General features: G+C 44.5%; 2 protein-coding genes across 4 annotated transcripts in view; one reads left to right on the top strand and one right to left on the bottom strand.

Moving 5' to 3' along the window:
* FER1L5 (fer-1 like family member 5) overlaps positions 1-16,242 on the top strand; it is a 283,372-nt gene that overhangs the window by 69,014 nt on the left and 198,116 nt on the right. The window lies entirely within an intron of this gene.
* LMAN2L (lectin, mannose binding 2 like) overlaps positions 1-16,242 on the bottom strand; it is a 35,956-nt gene that overhangs the window by 11,041 nt on the left and 8,673 nt on the right. The window lies entirely within an intron of this gene.

The raw sequence follows: 16,242 nt of genomic DNA, 5'->3' as shown, positions 1-16,242 counted from the left end.
AAAGCACTGAAACATGACAGATGGCTCCAGGGTCTTTGGTTTTGCTTCAGAAAGCTATTACAGTTCTAGCAACGAGATACTACATAGGCTCAGGTCGGCCCGGCCCTGCAGAAAAGGTGTGTGAGGGCACAGAGCCCAAAGCATTCCTTCCTCTCATGCTTCCCAAGCAACTATTCCCATCCAGGCACTCAATGTTCCAGATGCTTTGAGTTCAATAGGCCACAACATAAGACAGATACGTGCTCTCATGGAGCTGACTATAGAATGGGAGAGACAGATGATAAGTAAACAAAATTTCAGACAGTGATAAATGCTGATGAAAACAGAAGAGGTGTTACACTAGAGACTGATAAGAAGACAATATCTGAGCTGAGACACAGGTAGTTAAAGGGAGTCCCCCAAAAGCAGCAAGAGTTTGGCATATTTGTGGACTAGAAAACACAGGTGTCTGAAACTCAGCTAGTGAGGAGAAGCTGTCATGAGCCGAGGCAGGAGCCAGATCCCATGCGGCCTAGAGGCCACAGTAAGAAGCTCAGGGTGGCCTCAGAGCAGCACCTGGGTGCTTTCTTCTTAGGCTGCTAATAGAATATGCATAGGCATACAGGACTTGGTGAATAATCAAACTGCCAAAAAGTACTCTTCCACAACTATCATCTAGAATAGCGATTTTTAACCAATGTGCCACAAATTTTTTTTAAAGATTTTATTTATTGATTTTAGAAAGAGAGAGAAAGGAGGGGAAGAGGAGCGGGAAGCATCAACTTATAGTTGCTTCTTATATGTGCCTTGACTGGACAAGCCTGGGGTTTTAAATGGCAACCTCAGCGTTCCAGATTGACACTTTATCCACTGTACCACCACAGGTCAGGCAAGAAACTTTTTTTTCTTTTTTACAGAGACAGAGAGAGGGACAGACAGGAAGGGAGAGAGATGAGAAGCATCAATTCTTTGTTGCAGCTCCTTTGTTGTTCAGTGATCACTTTCTCATATGTGCCTTGATGGGGGGGGTGCTACGGCAGAGTGACTGACCGTTGCTCAAGCAAGTGATCTTGGGCTTTATGTCAGCGACCATGAGGTCCTGTCTATGATCCCACACTTAAGCCAGCAACCCCTCACTCAAGCTGGTGAACTTCAGCTCTAGCTGGATGAGCCTGCACCCAAGCCGACGACCTCAGGGTTCTCAAACCGGAGTCCCTCAGGTCCCAGTCCGACACTCTTATTTGTGTGCCATCACATGGTCAGGCCAGGCAAGAATTTTTAAAACATGCAGTACCTGACTACAGTGATACCTCGGTTCTCGAACGCCTTGACTTTCGACCAAATCGGTATTCGACCAGGAAATTCGAGAAAATTTTGTCTTGGAATCCGAACAAATATTTGGAACTCGAACGTCCGAGATTAGCCGAGTTGAGCCGAATGGCGTTCATTCGGCCGAGCGCGCCTTGCCTGCGTCATCAGTGTGAGTCACGCTTTGTCACGCTTTGTGGAGAGAGAGAATCACGTTTTTGTGGAGTCACGCTTTGTGGTGAGAGTCACGCTTTGTGGTGAGAGTCACGCTTTGTGGTGAGACTCACGCTTTGTGGAGAGACTCACGCTTTGTACACTGAATTTAACCCTTAGACATGGGTCCAAAGAAAGCCAGAAGTGGTAATGCAGACAAAGGTAAGCGGAAAGCTGTGAGAACAACGATTGAGCTGAAAAAAGAAATCATTGCCAAATATGAACAGGGCACACGTGTTTCAGATCTGTCTGCTGAGTATGGCATGCCAAGATCTACTATCTCAACTTTCCTTAAGAATAAAGCTGTTATAAAGGCTGCCAATGTTGCCAAAGGTGTTACATTGTTAACAAAGCAAAGGCCTCAGATAATGGAGGAAATGGAGAAGCTGCTTCTTATTTTCATTAAAGAAAAAGAGTTAGCAGGTGACAGCATCAATGAAGTCGTTATTTGTGAGAAAGCACCAGTAAATAGGCATATTTTTGGGGCTTGGAACAAATTAATCCAGTTTCCATTATTTCCTATGGGTTTCATTGTTTCGGTTCTCGAACAATTTGGTTCTCGACCGTTCTCCCGGAACGAATTATGTTCGAGAACCGAGGTATCACTGTATTTAGTCAGGGACACTGACCTTTTTTCTCTTAGATCATCAAATAAAAAAATGCCAACAGCCAACAAAACAATAGCTGTCCAGCGTGAATGAATCAAAATTACACCTACTTTTTTTTGTCAGATTGGCAAAAAATATATTTTTGGTGTACTGCAGATTTTTAATAATGAGTTTATATTGCCATGAGATAAGAAGGGTTAAAAACCATTGATAGCAATGGATTTGTGAGTATGTTATCAAACACTTTACAGAATTGGGCTTGACAAGAAAGCTCCTAATTTCAGTGAACAGTTAGGGAAAGGAAGGGATTAAAAATGACCTAAGGAGCCTGACCAGGCAGTGGCACAGTGGACAGAGCATTGGACTAGGATGTGGAGGACCCAGTTTCGAGACCTCGAGGTTGCCAGCTTGAGTGTGGGCTCATCCGGTTTGAGCAAGGTTCACCAGCTTGAGCCCAAGGTCACTGACTCGAGCAAGGGGTCACTAGGTCTGCTGTAGCCCTCCCATCAAGGCACATATGAGAAATCAATTAATGAACAACTAAGGAACCACAACGAAGAATTGATGTTTCTCATCTCTATCTCTTCCTGTCTGTCTGTCCCTATCTGTCCCTCTGACTCTGTCTCTGCCATTAAAAAAAAAAAAAATTAAAAATGACCCAAGGAGCTCTGATGATCCCAAGGCTTGCTTTGTTTACCAATTCAAGAGTACCTAGGAGAACGTTCTTTAACTTTAAGGGGCCTTACTCTTCCCAAAGCTGGTGAGGCACCCAATTATCCAGTCAGAAGTGGTCCTCGGGATCACTTGGGGAAACTTTCCAGCTGCACATACACATGTCCCTTAGTCAAAGAGTCTCATTCAGGAGGACCAGAGTAGGGAACAAGTTTATTACTTAAAAAGCACCAAAGGCCATGGTTAGCTCAGTTGGTTAGACTTAGAGCATCATTCTGAAATGAGAAGTTTGCTAGTTCAATCCCCAGTCAGGCTACATATGGAAAGCAACCAATGAAAGCACAACTAGGTGGGTACTTCCCTCTGTCTCTCTAAAATCAATCAATTTAAAAAAAAAAGCACCAGACAGCTATGATGTGAGCCAAATTCCAAATGTAAGAAACACTGCACTAGCCTGGCCTGTGGTGGTGCAGTGGATAACTCTGACCTGGAATGCTGAGGTCAACGGTTTGAAACCCCGGGCTTGCCCAGTCAAGGCCCATACAAGAAGCAACTACTATGAGTTGATGCTTCTCGCTCTTCCCCCCTTTCTCTCGCTATTACGTCTCTAAAATCAATAACTAAAAAAATTCTAAAAAGAAAAGGAAAAAGAAACACTGCACTAACAGAGCCCACCCAGTAGTTTTAGGGCTGAAATCTGTCCCCCTCAGCAACTCATGACTTGGCCTCCAACTTTGTCCTGCACATTAGTAGTATTTAAATGCATCTTTTCTTCTTTTTTAAAAATTTAATTTAATTTATTTATTGATTTAAGAGAGAGAGGAGGAGGGAGAGAGAGACAGAAATATTGATCTGCTCCTATATGTGCCCTGACCAGGGATCGAACCAGCAATCTTTGTGTATCTGGATGACCTCTAACCAACTAAGCTATTTGGCTAAGGCTTAAATGCATATTATTATTTTATGCCCAGTCAGGAGTCCATGAAGTGTTTCTGGGTAGGTACTAATATCACACAGCAGCAATGTTCTTTCCTTGGAAGGTAGCCCATATGTAGCAAGAACCGAAGGCTGAAGAAGAATCACACTGACTCAGGCCAAGGCAGTAGTTTCATTGCTAACTCAAGAGTCACCAAAAATGATGAACTCCTGCCTATTGTGCAAATAGTTGTCTATAAAGTAGAGAAATGCTTTCACAGTTCTGTACTGCAAGGCCACTTTGTACCTTCAGCATATCTTGATTGAAAGGAGACCCATGAACTTGTGGATTTTTGAACCCTATGCTAAAATTCCACAGGCCTGAAGCACAGGAGCTATGAACCACTAGCCAGAAAAGAGCAAGCACAGCCTGTCATCTGCATAACCTCGGGTGAACTCCATCATCTTAGGGATTCTATCTTCTCACTGGAAGCAGGGAAAATAACACACAGCTCACGGGGTTAATTATGAAGATGAAATCAGACATTTAAAGTATTTGGCACAGTGTCTGGTATTCAGGAGGGAGTCAATACATGTTCATTCAATCCACAGCAAAATTAATAAATTTCTAGATAGAAATATTGTTCACAGGAACTTGTATATAAGAACATAGCCAAACATACATCATTTAGAACAGTAATTCCAGACCGCTGGCTCAAAATATTTTGAGGGTTAACAGGTTTGCCTTTGTTGGTTTTCTGCCCTACTAAATATATTAAAATACAATAATGACAAAACAAGCAACCATCTTTATCAATGTTAGTTTTTTAAAAAGCATTTTTTTAAAAGAACATTTTAACACCAAAAAAAGAACTAAGTAATGCCATATAATAAAACATTTAGCATCTATCAAAAGTCACCTTACTGTTCTTACTCTCAGACCAGTGAAACTGTCACCAACCAACACGAGCTCACGAACATGACAGCACTTGGTAGCCACTCCTTAGGGCAGTTCTTCTATTTAACCCACCCAGATAGAGATGAAGAAAAGCAGGGTAGGAGAGAAAAGAGCCACAATGGCTACTGCCAAGCTATCTGCAGAATGTCCTTCATGAATGTCACTTAGTAGTGAGAAGATTAGCTAACGTTTTCTGAGAGCTTACTCTGTGCCAGGCACTGTATCAGCAATATGCATGAATTCCTTTATCACAACCCATGGTGTTGTAGTATCATCAACCCCATTTCACAGTAGGAAAACTTGTTTTTGTTGGGGTTTTTTCTGTATTTTTCTGAAGCCGGAAACGGGGAGAGACAGTCAGACTCCCGCATGCGCCCGACCAGGATCCACCCGGCACGCCCACCAGGGGGCGACGCTCTGCCCACCAGGGGGCGATGCTCTGCCCCTCCGGGGCGTCGCTCTGTTGCGACCAGAGCCACTCTAGCGCCTGGGGCAGAGGCCTAGGAGCCATCCCCAGCGCCCGGGCCATCTTTGCTCCAGTGGAGCCTCGGCTGCGGGAGGGGAAGAGAGAGACAGAGAGGAAGGAGAGGGGGAGGGGTGGAGAAGCAGATGGGCGCTTCTCCTGTGTGTCCTGGCTGGGAATCGAACCCGGGACCTCTGCACGCCAGGCCGACGCTCTACCACTGAGCAAACCAGCCAGGGCCTAGGAAAACTTGTTTAAGAAAGCATGGGTGCTTGCCTTAGCCGGTTGGTTCAGTGGTAGAGCGTCGACCTGGCGTGTAGGAGTCCCGGGTTCGATTCCCGGCCAGGGCACACAGGAGAAGCGCCCATCTGTTTCTCCACCCCTCCCCCTCTCCTTCCTCTCTGTCTCTCTCTTCCCCTCCCGCAGCCGAGGCTCCACTGGAGCAAAGATGGCCCGGGCGCTGGGGATGGCTCCTCGGCCTCTGCCCCAGGCGCTAGAGTGGCTCTGGTCGCAACAGAGCGATGCCCCAGAGGGGCAGAGCATCGCCCCCTGGTGGGCATGCCGGGTGGATCCCGGTCGGGCGCATGCGGGTGTCTGTCTGACTGCCTCACCGTTTCCAGCTTCGGAAAAATGCAAAAAAATAAATAAATAAAATTTAAAAAAAAAGAAAGCATGGGTGTTGAGCAGTGAAACCAGGATCTGAAACAGGAAGTCTGGCAACAGAATCCTGGCTCAGTCACTCACTGAGGTGACCTTGCTCTCAATATTTACCAACAAGGAAAAATGCGTAGTATATACTGTGAGATACAAAAACAAAACAAAATTTCTACACTGAAAAACAGAAATACTGCAGAGTGTTTCCAAATTAAAGGACAGACATGACAACTGAATGTACCATGGCATTTGGGATTTTCTTTCGCCATAATGGACATGTCTAGACAACTGGTGAAATCTGAATAAGGTCAGGAGATGAGGGAATAGCGCTAATAGCAATGTAAAGTTCCTGGTTTTGATCACTGTGCTGTGGTTATGTAACAGAATTCCTTGTGTTTAGGAAAAACAAGTGAAGTATTTACAATTAAGGGAGCATCATAAAGGCAATTTACTCCTAAGTAGTTAAGAAAAATATACACAGACAGGCACACATACAGAGGTAAAAGGAAAGGCAAAGTAAATGTAGTAAGACAGTAACATTTTGGGAAATCTGGATAAAGAGCACTGAATTCTTTGTTGTATTATAACTTACCTGTTAAGTCTGAAACTACATCAGAATTTTACAAAGATTAACCTGAATCTAGTATTTGCTATATTCTCAATTTTTCTATATATCTAAATTTCTTTTTGTGTGTGACAGAGACAGAGAGAGGGACAGACAAACAGGAAGGGAGAGAGATGAGAAGCATCAATTCTTCATTGCCGCTCCTTAGTTGTTCACTGATTGCTTTCTCATATGTGCCTTGACTGGGGGGTTACAGCATAGCAAGTGACCCCTTGCTCACACCAGCGACCTTGTGCTCAAGTCAGCAACCTTAGGCTCAAGCCAGTGACCCTGCACTCAAGCTGGTGAGCCTGCACTCAAACTGGCAACTTTGGGGTTTTGAACTTGGGTCCTCCACGTCCCAGTCCAATGCTCTATCCACTGCGCCACTGCCTGGTCAGGCTATATCTAAAATATTTTAAGTAAAAGTTAATAATAATAAAAAAAAACCTGCCTGACCTGTGGTGGCGCAGTGGATAAAGCGTCGACCTGGAATGCTGAGGTGGCTGGTTCAAAACCCTGGGCTTGCCGGTCAAGGCACATATGGGAGTTGAAGCTTCCTGCTCCTCCCCCCCTTCTCTCTCTCTCTCTCCTCTAAGATGAAAAAAGAATTAAAAATAAATAAATAAAACCTTTAAAAAAAAAAACCTAGTATGTTCATGTGATGCAATGTTGTTTTTAAATAAGATTTTTTGTATGTTTTGCTCGTTTCAGCCTTCTCTGATTTTTCTAAAACGAGCTTTTATATAAAAATAAGAACATATAAATGCTTCTTTGACAATATCTCCCTGCACACTTCCATTTGTTCCTTCCCTGGGATCATCAGTGGAACACATTGTCACTTTCACAGACATATCTTTCACATATACAAAACTTTGTAAGTCACTGTCCTACAGTAATCTGCATCCAAATTACCCTTTACATAGAAATCTGGATACCAAGGTGACAGGATAACTGCAATACTCATCACACATACAGTGAGGTTCTCACATTATTTGGCAGCATGAGAAGGCCCCTGCTCCCTAAGCCCTCAAATTACTGAGGACACAGTAGTGGTACCTCCAGTCAGCTGACTACCTTGAAGATTTTCACATTAGTGAACATTACCATGATCTCTCTCTCTCTTTTTAAAATTTATTTATTTTTTACAGAGACAGAGAGAGAGTCAGAGAGAGGGATAGACAGGGACAGACAGACAGGAACGGAGAGAGATGAGAAGCATCAATCATTAGTTTTTCATTGCGCGTTGCAACACCTTAGTTGTTCATTGATTGCTTTCTCATATGTGCCTTGACCGCCGACCTTCAGCAGACCGAGTAACCCCTTGCTGGAGCCAGCGACCTTGGCTTCAAGCTGGTGACCTCGGGGTCTCAAACCTGAGTCCTCTGCATCCCAGTCCGATGCTCTATCCACTGCGTCACCACTTGGTCAGGCTACCATGATCTCTTAAATTACTGGGATGATCTAAATCCCACTTATCTTAGTTGTGACCACACTAGAACAAATCCAAATCCAAATAACGTAGTTGGAGGACTTCAATGGAGAGCTCTAAAATCACAAAGCATTAAACTTTATGCCCAAACACCAAACTTCATAATTCATTTACCGTGATTAAAACTGCCAAGATTCAGGATACAGCCAAATACGTGTGCCTCTATTTCACTGCTGCCCATCATTCTGATAGTATGTGAATACATCTCACTAATGAGAAGATCCTGTCTACAGTTCTACTTTGGGTGGTTCACAAACTTTCTAAAACTATAGGTAAAATCGTGTGTGTACCTGCATCTTTTGGCGGGCCTGCCACTTTCATCATACTCTCAAAAGGGTCAAATCCCAAAGAAGGTCAAGAACTAACCCAGAGCTAAGAACGTGCTCTTGCTTTCTTTCTCTTTCCTCTCTCTCTTTCACTGTCTCAGAAAATTACTTTCTCTTCACCTTCACTCAATTTCAGTAGAAAGTCATACATTTCCACTTCCCTCAAAAACTAGCTCTCAGGCCCTGGCTGGTTGGCTCAGTGGTAGAGCGTCGCTCTGGTGTGCAGGAGTCCCGGGTTCAATTCCCGGTCAGGGCACACAGGAGAAGCGCCCATCTGCTTCTCCACCCCTCCCCCTCTCCTTCCTCTCTGTCTCTCTCTTCCCCTCCCGCAGCCAAGGCTCCATTGGAGCAAAGTTGGCCTGGGCGCTGAGGATGGCTCCATGGCCTCTGCCTCAGGTGCTGCAATGGCTCTGGTTGCAACAGAGCATCGCCCCCTGGTGGGCGTGCCAGGTGGATCCCGGTCAGGCGCATGCGGGAGTCTGTCTGACTGCCTCCCCGTTTCCAACTTCAGAAAAATACAAAAAAAAATTTTTTAAATTAAAAAAAAACTAGTTCTCACCAATGAAGCTCAGCCTCACTGCCTACTCACATCAGAGCCTGCCAATACTCCCTACACCAACTTTCCAAAGGAAGATCTTGGAAAACACTAACTCATCTGGGACTAAAACAAAAACCCTAAATCACATCCACATTGGATAACAAAAGAATTGAAGTTATTAAGTTCTTTTGACCCTGGCTGGTGGCTCAGTGGATAGAGTGTCTTCCCGGCATATGGACATCGGGGTTAAATTCCTGGTCAGGGCACACAGGAGAAGTGACCATCTGCTTCTCTTCCCTTCCCTCCCCCTTCTCCTCCTGCAATCAAGTGGCTTAATGGGTTCCAGTGTGGCCCCAGTGCTGAGGATAGCTCCATTGGAGCGTATCAGCTTCAGGTGCTAAAAAATAGCTCGATACTCCAGCATTGGCCCTAGATAGGGTTGCCAAATGGATCTTGGTCGGGGCGCACGTGAGAGTCTGCCTCACTATCTCCCCTAATCTCACATTAAAAAAAATTTAAAAAAAGAAGTTATGAAGTTCTTCTAATAATGTAAAGATTCTCTCTGCCAACAATAATGAGACCAAGAGGGATCAGTGTCTTCATCAAGGGGATGTATTTTTAAACTGGATGGCACAGTATTATTTTTATTTAAAAAATTTTTTAAATTAGCCTGACCAGGAGGTGGCACAGTGGATAGAGTGTTGGACTGGGATGCAGATGACCCAGGTTTGAGACTCCAAGGTCCCCAGCTTGAGCGCAGGCTCATCTGGTTTGAGCAAAAGCTCACCAGCTTGCACCCAAGGCTGCTGAAGGCCCATGGTCAAGGCACATATGAGAAAGCAATCAATGAACAACTAAGGTGTCGCAATGAGCAACGAAAAACTAATGATTGATGCTTCTCATCTCTCTGTTTCTGTCTATCCCTGTCTATCCCTCTCTCTCTCTCTCTCTCTCTCTCTGTCTCTGTAAAAAAAAAAAAAAAAAAAAGCCCTGGCCGGCTGGCTCAGTGGTAGAGCGTCAGCCTGGCATGTAGGAGTCCCAGGTTTGATTCCCAGCCAGGGCACACAGGAGAAGCGCCCATCTGCTTCTCCACCCCTCCCCTTCTCCTTCCTCTCTGTCTTTCTTCCCCTCCTGCAGCCAAGGCTCCACTGGAGCGAGGTTGGCCCGGGAGCTGAGGATGGCTCCATGGCCTCTACCTCAAGCGCTAGAATGGCTCTGGTCGCAGCAGAGCAATGCCCCAGATGGGCAGAGCATCACCCCCTGGTGGGCATGCCAGGTGGATCCCGGTTGGGCGCATGCGGGAGTCTGTCTGACTGCCTCTCCGTTTCCAACTTCAGAAAAATACAAAAAAAATTTTTTTTTTAATTTATTTAAGTGAAAGGAGGGAAGACAGAGAGAGACCGACTCCTGCATGCATCCCAACTAGGATCCACCTGGCAACCCCAGTCTAGAGCTGATGTTTGAATCAACCGAGCTATCCTCAGCACCTGAGGCTGATGTGCTTGGACCAACCAAGCCACTGGCTGTAGAGAGGAAGAGGGAGAGAAAGGAGAGAAAAAGATGGTCACTTCTCATGCATGTCCTGACTGGGGATTGAAATGGGGATGTCCACATGCTGGGCCAACACTCTATCTCCTGACCCAATTGGCCAGGGCCTGTTTTTATTTTTTTTAATATTTTATTTATTGGCCCTGGCCAGTTGGCTAAGTGGTAGAGCGTTGGCCTGGCATGCAGGAGTCCTGGGTTCGATTCCCGGCCAGGGTACACAGGAGAAGTGCCCATCTGCTTCTCCACCCCTCCTCCTCTCTTTCCTCTCTGTCTCTCTCTTCCCCTCCTGCAGCCAAGGCTCCATTGGAGCAAAGTTGGCCCGGACGCTGAGGATGGCTCTATGGTCTCTGCCTCAGGCGCTAGAATGGCTGTGGTTGCAACAGAGCAATGCCCCAGAGGGGCAGAGCATCACCCCCTGGTGGGCATGCTGGGTGGATCCTGGTCAGGCGCATGCGGGAGTCTGTCTGACGGCCTACCCGTTTTCAGCTTCAGAAAAATACCAAAAAAACAAAAAATTGTATTTATCGATTTTAGAGAGAGGGAGGGAGGGGGAGGGGGGGGAGAGAGAGAGAGAGAGGGAGAGAGAGAGAGAAATGCGGGGAGGAGTAGGAAGTATCAAATTGTGGTTGATTCTCTTTTGTGCTTTGTCCAGCCTGGGGTTTCAAACTGGCGACCTTAGCATCCCAGTGCTCCATCCACTATGCCACCACAGGTCAGGTAACAGTATTGTTAATTTCTTTCCAGTTTCAAAGGAGGAAAAACAATGATCATATTAAAAAACATGAGGAGTGCCTCTAACTGGACTTCCAAGCTGGCCTGACCTGGGCACAGCAGTGCGCCCTCTCCCTACTCTCCTACCTGCTGACTCACCTCCAGGAGTGAGGCCCCAATGCCTGACCAGGAAGACCTGACCTGAGGGTGAAAGCTGCAAAAGGCTGCTCTCCCATGCTCACCTTCCAGAAGGCCTCTTCTCATCACACTCTGATTTCAACTGAAAAAGACATTTCCATTCCAAGAGTTCTCTGCTGCTTTTCACTAACATCTGGGCCTCAAGAGGAACCATGACTGTCACCTGATTGCTTCATAGTGCCAAGAAAAGATGATCAAGTCATGCTTTAATCAACATTTTAACAAACTAGCAATACTAAGATATAATTTACATACCACATCACTCACCTGTAATTCCATGGCTTCTACTATATTCATATTTAAGATTGTGATCATCACAATGAATTTCAGAACATTTTCACTGCCCAGAAAGAAACCCTGTGCCCACTAACAGTCACTCTCCCCATTCCCACCCCCTAGTCCAGGAGTCGGGAACCTATGACTTGCGAGCCAGATGTGGCTCTTTTGATGGCTGCATCTGGCTCGCAGACAAATCTTTAAAAAAGGTTTAAAATATAAAATATTCCCATGTATTACAATCCATTCATTTCCTGCCGCTCATGTTCATGGTTGCGGGTGGCTGGAGCCAATCACAGCTGTCCTCTGGGACAACACCAAATTTTTATTGGCTAATGCGTAATGTACACGGGTCATTGTATGGCTCTCATGGAATTAATTTTAAAATATGTGGCATTCATGGTTTTCAGCCAAAAAGGTTCCCGACCCCTGCCCTAGTCCCACTTCAGGCAAATATTCATCTACTTTCTGTTCCTATGGATTTGCCTGTTCGGGACACTTCATATGTATGGGATCATAAAATATGTCATCTTTTGTGACTGGCTTCTTTCACTTAGCATGTTTTCCAGGGGCCTCCATATATCAATTTGACTACATATAAATGCTTCACTTCTTTTTAATGCTGATATTGCATTGTAAGGACACATCACATTTGTTTATCCAGTTATCAGTTGACAGCCATTTGAGCTGTATACATTTTTGGCTATCATGAATAATACTGCTATAAACATTCATGTAAAAGTTTTTATGTAGACATGTTTTCATTTCTCTTGGGTATGTACTACCTAGAATTGCTGTATCATGTGAACTCTTTGTTTAACCATTTGAAGAACTTCCCAACTGTATTCCAAAATAACTGCTCCATTTTACATTCCCACCAGCAGTGCATGAGGACTCCAATTATTTCACAGCCTTATCAACACTTGTCACCTGTCTTTTCCACCATAGCTATACAAGTGGGTGTGAAGTGGCACCTCATTGTGACTTTCATCTGTATGTCCCCAAAGGCTAAGTTGTTGAGCATCTTTTCATGTCTTTATCAGCTATCTGTGTATCTTCTTCAGGGCAATATCTATTCAGATGTCTTGGCCATTTTTGAATTGGGTTGTCTTTTTCAGTATTTTGTTGTTTCTAGAATATATCATCAGATATATGACTTACATTTCTCTCCCAGTCTGTGGGTTGCCTTTTCATTTTTTTGATGGTATCTCCCAAAGCACAAGTTTTTAATTTGGGTGAAGTCTAATTTACCCATTTTTTTCTTTTGTGGCTTTTGTTTTTGGTGTCATATCTAAGAAACCATTGCCTAATCCAAGGTCATGAAGAATTAATCCTGTTTTCTTTTAAGAGTTTCATAATTTTAGCTTTTACCTTTAGTTCTTTGATCCATTTTGAGTTAAAATTTGTGTATGGTGTGAGGTTGGAAAAATTTCACTATTCTCCCTGTGGATATCCAATTGTCCCAACGCCATTTGTTGAAAAGATGATTCTTTCCTCATTGAATTATATTGGCACTCTAATCAAAAATCAATTGCTGCCCTGGCCGGTTGGCTCAGCGGTAGAGTGTCGGCCTGGCGTGCGGGGGACCCGGGTTCGATTCCTGGCCAGGGCACATAGGAGAAGCGCCCATTTGCTTCTCCAACCCCCTCCTTCCTCTCTGTCTCTCTCTTCCCCTCCCGCAGCCAAGGCTCCATTGGAGCAAAGATGGCCCGGGCGCTGGGGATGGCTCCTTGGCCTCTGCCCCAGGCGCTAGAGTGGTTCTGGTAGTGGCAGAGTGACGCCCCCGGAGGGGCAGAGCATCGCCCCCTGGTGGGCAGAGCTTCGCCCCTGGTGGGCGTGCTGGGTGGATCCCAGTCGGGCGCATGCGGGAGTCTGTCTGACTGTCTCTCCCCGTTTCCAGCTTCAGAAAAAATAAAAAGAAAAAAAAAGACAAAAAAAAAAAAATCAATTGCTGGCCCTGGCCAGTTGGTTGGCTCAGCGGTAGAGCGTTGGCCTGGCATGCGGGGGACCCGGGTTCGATTCCCGACCAGGGCACATAGGAGAAGCGCCCATTTGCTTCTCCACCCCCCCCCCTCCTTCCTCTCTGTCTCTCTCTTCCCCTCCCGCAGCCAAGGCTCCATTGGAGCAAAGATGGCCTGGGCGCTGGGGATGGCTCCTTGGCCTCTGCCCCAGGCACTAGAGTGGCTCTGGTCCCGGCAGAGCGACGCCCCGGAGGGGCAGAGCATCGCCCCCTGGTGGGCAGAGCGTTGCCCCTGGTGGGCGTGCCAGGTGGATCCCGGTTGGGCGCATGCGGGAGTCTGTCTGTCTCTCCCCGTTTCCAGCTTCAGAAAAATACAAAAAAAAAAAAAAAATCAATTGCTTCTGCCCTGGCCAGAGAGCTGTCAGTTAGAGCATCGTCCAGAAACAGATGTTGGCAGTTTGGTCCAGTCCAGGGCACACACAAGAGTTGACTGGTGTTCCTGTCTCACTCTCCCTCACTCCCTTCCTCTTTCTTTCTCTTAAATCAATACAATAAATGTTAAAAAAAAATCAATTGCTCTTCAATGCAAGGATTTCTTTCTGGACTTTCAATTGTACTCCTCTGACCTCTCAGTCTCTCCTTATGCCAGTACCATACTGTTTTATTAATTACAGTTGCTTTGTAGTGGTTTTGAAATCAGGAAGCGTGAGTCCTCCAACTTTGCTCTTCTTTATCAAGATTACTTTAGCTATTTTGAATCTCTTGAATTTTTGTTGATTTTAGGATCAGCTTGTCAATTTCTACAGAGGCCAGCTAGGTTTTTGACAGATAGGAATTGTGTCAAGTCTGTAGATCAATGTGAGGAGTATTACCATATTAACAATACTAAGTTTTCCAATTCATGACATGAATCTTTAGCTATTAACCCTTTGAGTAGTGAGTTTTTTTCATGCTTGCTGACCCTGGGAGTGAGTTTTGTTTTTTTTTCCAAAAAATAAAATTAGTTCCAGTTACAGTTTTATTAACTTAAAATCATGTTTGTTTGATAACCAATTTATGGAAACAAGAACATACATCTGCCTTTTTTAAATGTTGCCTTATACATTTTTAAAATAAAAATTTTTGTTATCTCATGGAATTCTCGTTTATCTCCAGTTCAAAGTTTACAGACATACATGTACGATCATACTCTATCAGGGGTCCCCAAACTTTTTACACAGAGGGCCAGTTCACTGTCCCTCAGACCGTTGGAGGGCCACCACATACAGTGCTCCTCTCACTGACCACCAATAAAAGAGGTGCCCCTTTCGAAAGTGTAGCAGGGGGCCAGATAAATGGCCTCAGGGGGCCGCATGTGGCTTGCGGGCCGTAGTTTGGGGACGCCTGCATCAGGAGGCACGAGGACATACACGAACGTTTGTACTACTCAAAGAGTTAATTTCTTTCAACAATATTTCATCATTTTCAGAGTATACATTTTAATTTTTTAATTTATTGATTTAAGAGAGAGAAGGAAGAGGGAGAGAGAGAGAAAGAGAGAGAGAGAAACATCAACTTGCCATTCCATACATTCATGCATTCACTAGTTGTTCTCATACGTCCCCTGACTTGGTTATCAAACCAGCAATTGCAGTATATCGTGATAATGCTCCAACTAACTGGGCTACTCGGCAGGGCCAGAGTATAGTATATGTTTTTTAGTTAAATTTATTTCTAAACATTTTATTCCTTTTTGATGACAGTATAAATGGAATTTTCTTACTTTCGCTTTCTGATTGTTCAATGCAAACACAGAAACACGATTTTTGTATGTTGATCTTGTATCCTGCAACTTTGCTAAATTCATTTATTAGTTCCAATAGTTTGTGGATTTTTAAAAAATTTAATTGATTTTAGCAAGAGAAGAAGAGATACAGGAACATCGATCTGTTCCTGTATGTGCCGACTGGGGATGGAACTGGCAACCTCTATGCTTTGGGATGATGCTCCAACCAAGCAAGCTATCTGGTCAGGGCAGTTTGTGGATTCTTTAGGATTTTCTATATATAAGATAACATTATCTGCAAATAGAAATAGTTTTACTTCTTCCTTTCCAATCTAGATGTCTTTTAATATACTTTCTTCCCTGTCCTGACTAGAGCCTCTAGGACTATGTTGAATAGAAGTGGCAAGAACAGAAACCTTACATGTTCCTGATCTTAGGGGAAAGTTTTCAGTCTTTATAAATTAAGTATGATGTTATATGAGGGATTTTCATATGTACTCTTTGTTAGGTTAGGTTGAGGAAGTTCCCTTCTATTCCTAATTTGTTGAGGGTATTTTTTTCTTTTTTAGACATTCACAAATCTTTTTTTATTTTTTATTCATTTTAGAGAGGAGAGGGAGACAGAGAGAGAAAGAGAGAGAGAGAGAGAGAGGAGAGGAGAGACAGAGAGAGAGAGAGAGAAGGGGGGAGGAGCTGGAAGCATCAACTCTCATATGTGCCTTGACCAGGCAAGCCCAGGGTTTCGAACTGGCGACCTCAGCATTTCCAGGTGGACATTTTATCCACTGCGCCACCACAGGTCAGGCCTGTTGAGGGTATTTTTTAATAACAAAGAGGTACTACATTTTGTCAAATACTTTTTTCTACATCTATTGCTATGATCAAATGGTTTTGTCCTTTATACTATTAATATGATCTATTATATTAATTTTCAGATATTGTACTGCTTATCCAGATAGTGAGGCAGACTCCCACAAGCGACCTGACTGGGATCCACCTGGCAACCCCTGTCTGGGGCCGATGCTTGAGTAATGAGCTATTTTTTAGTGCCTCA

Source organism: Saccopteryx leptura, chromosome 3 (assembly GCF_036850995.1).
Source record: "Saccopteryx leptura isolate mSacLep1 chromosome 3, mSacLep1_pri_phased_curated, whole genome shotgun sequence".
NCBI classification, from domain to species: domain Eukaryota; kingdom Metazoa; phylum Chordata; class Mammalia; order Chiroptera; family Emballonuridae; genus Saccopteryx; species Saccopteryx leptura.
Note: the sequence above shows the minus strand (reverse complement) of the source record. Positions and strands in the feature narration are given on the sequence as shown.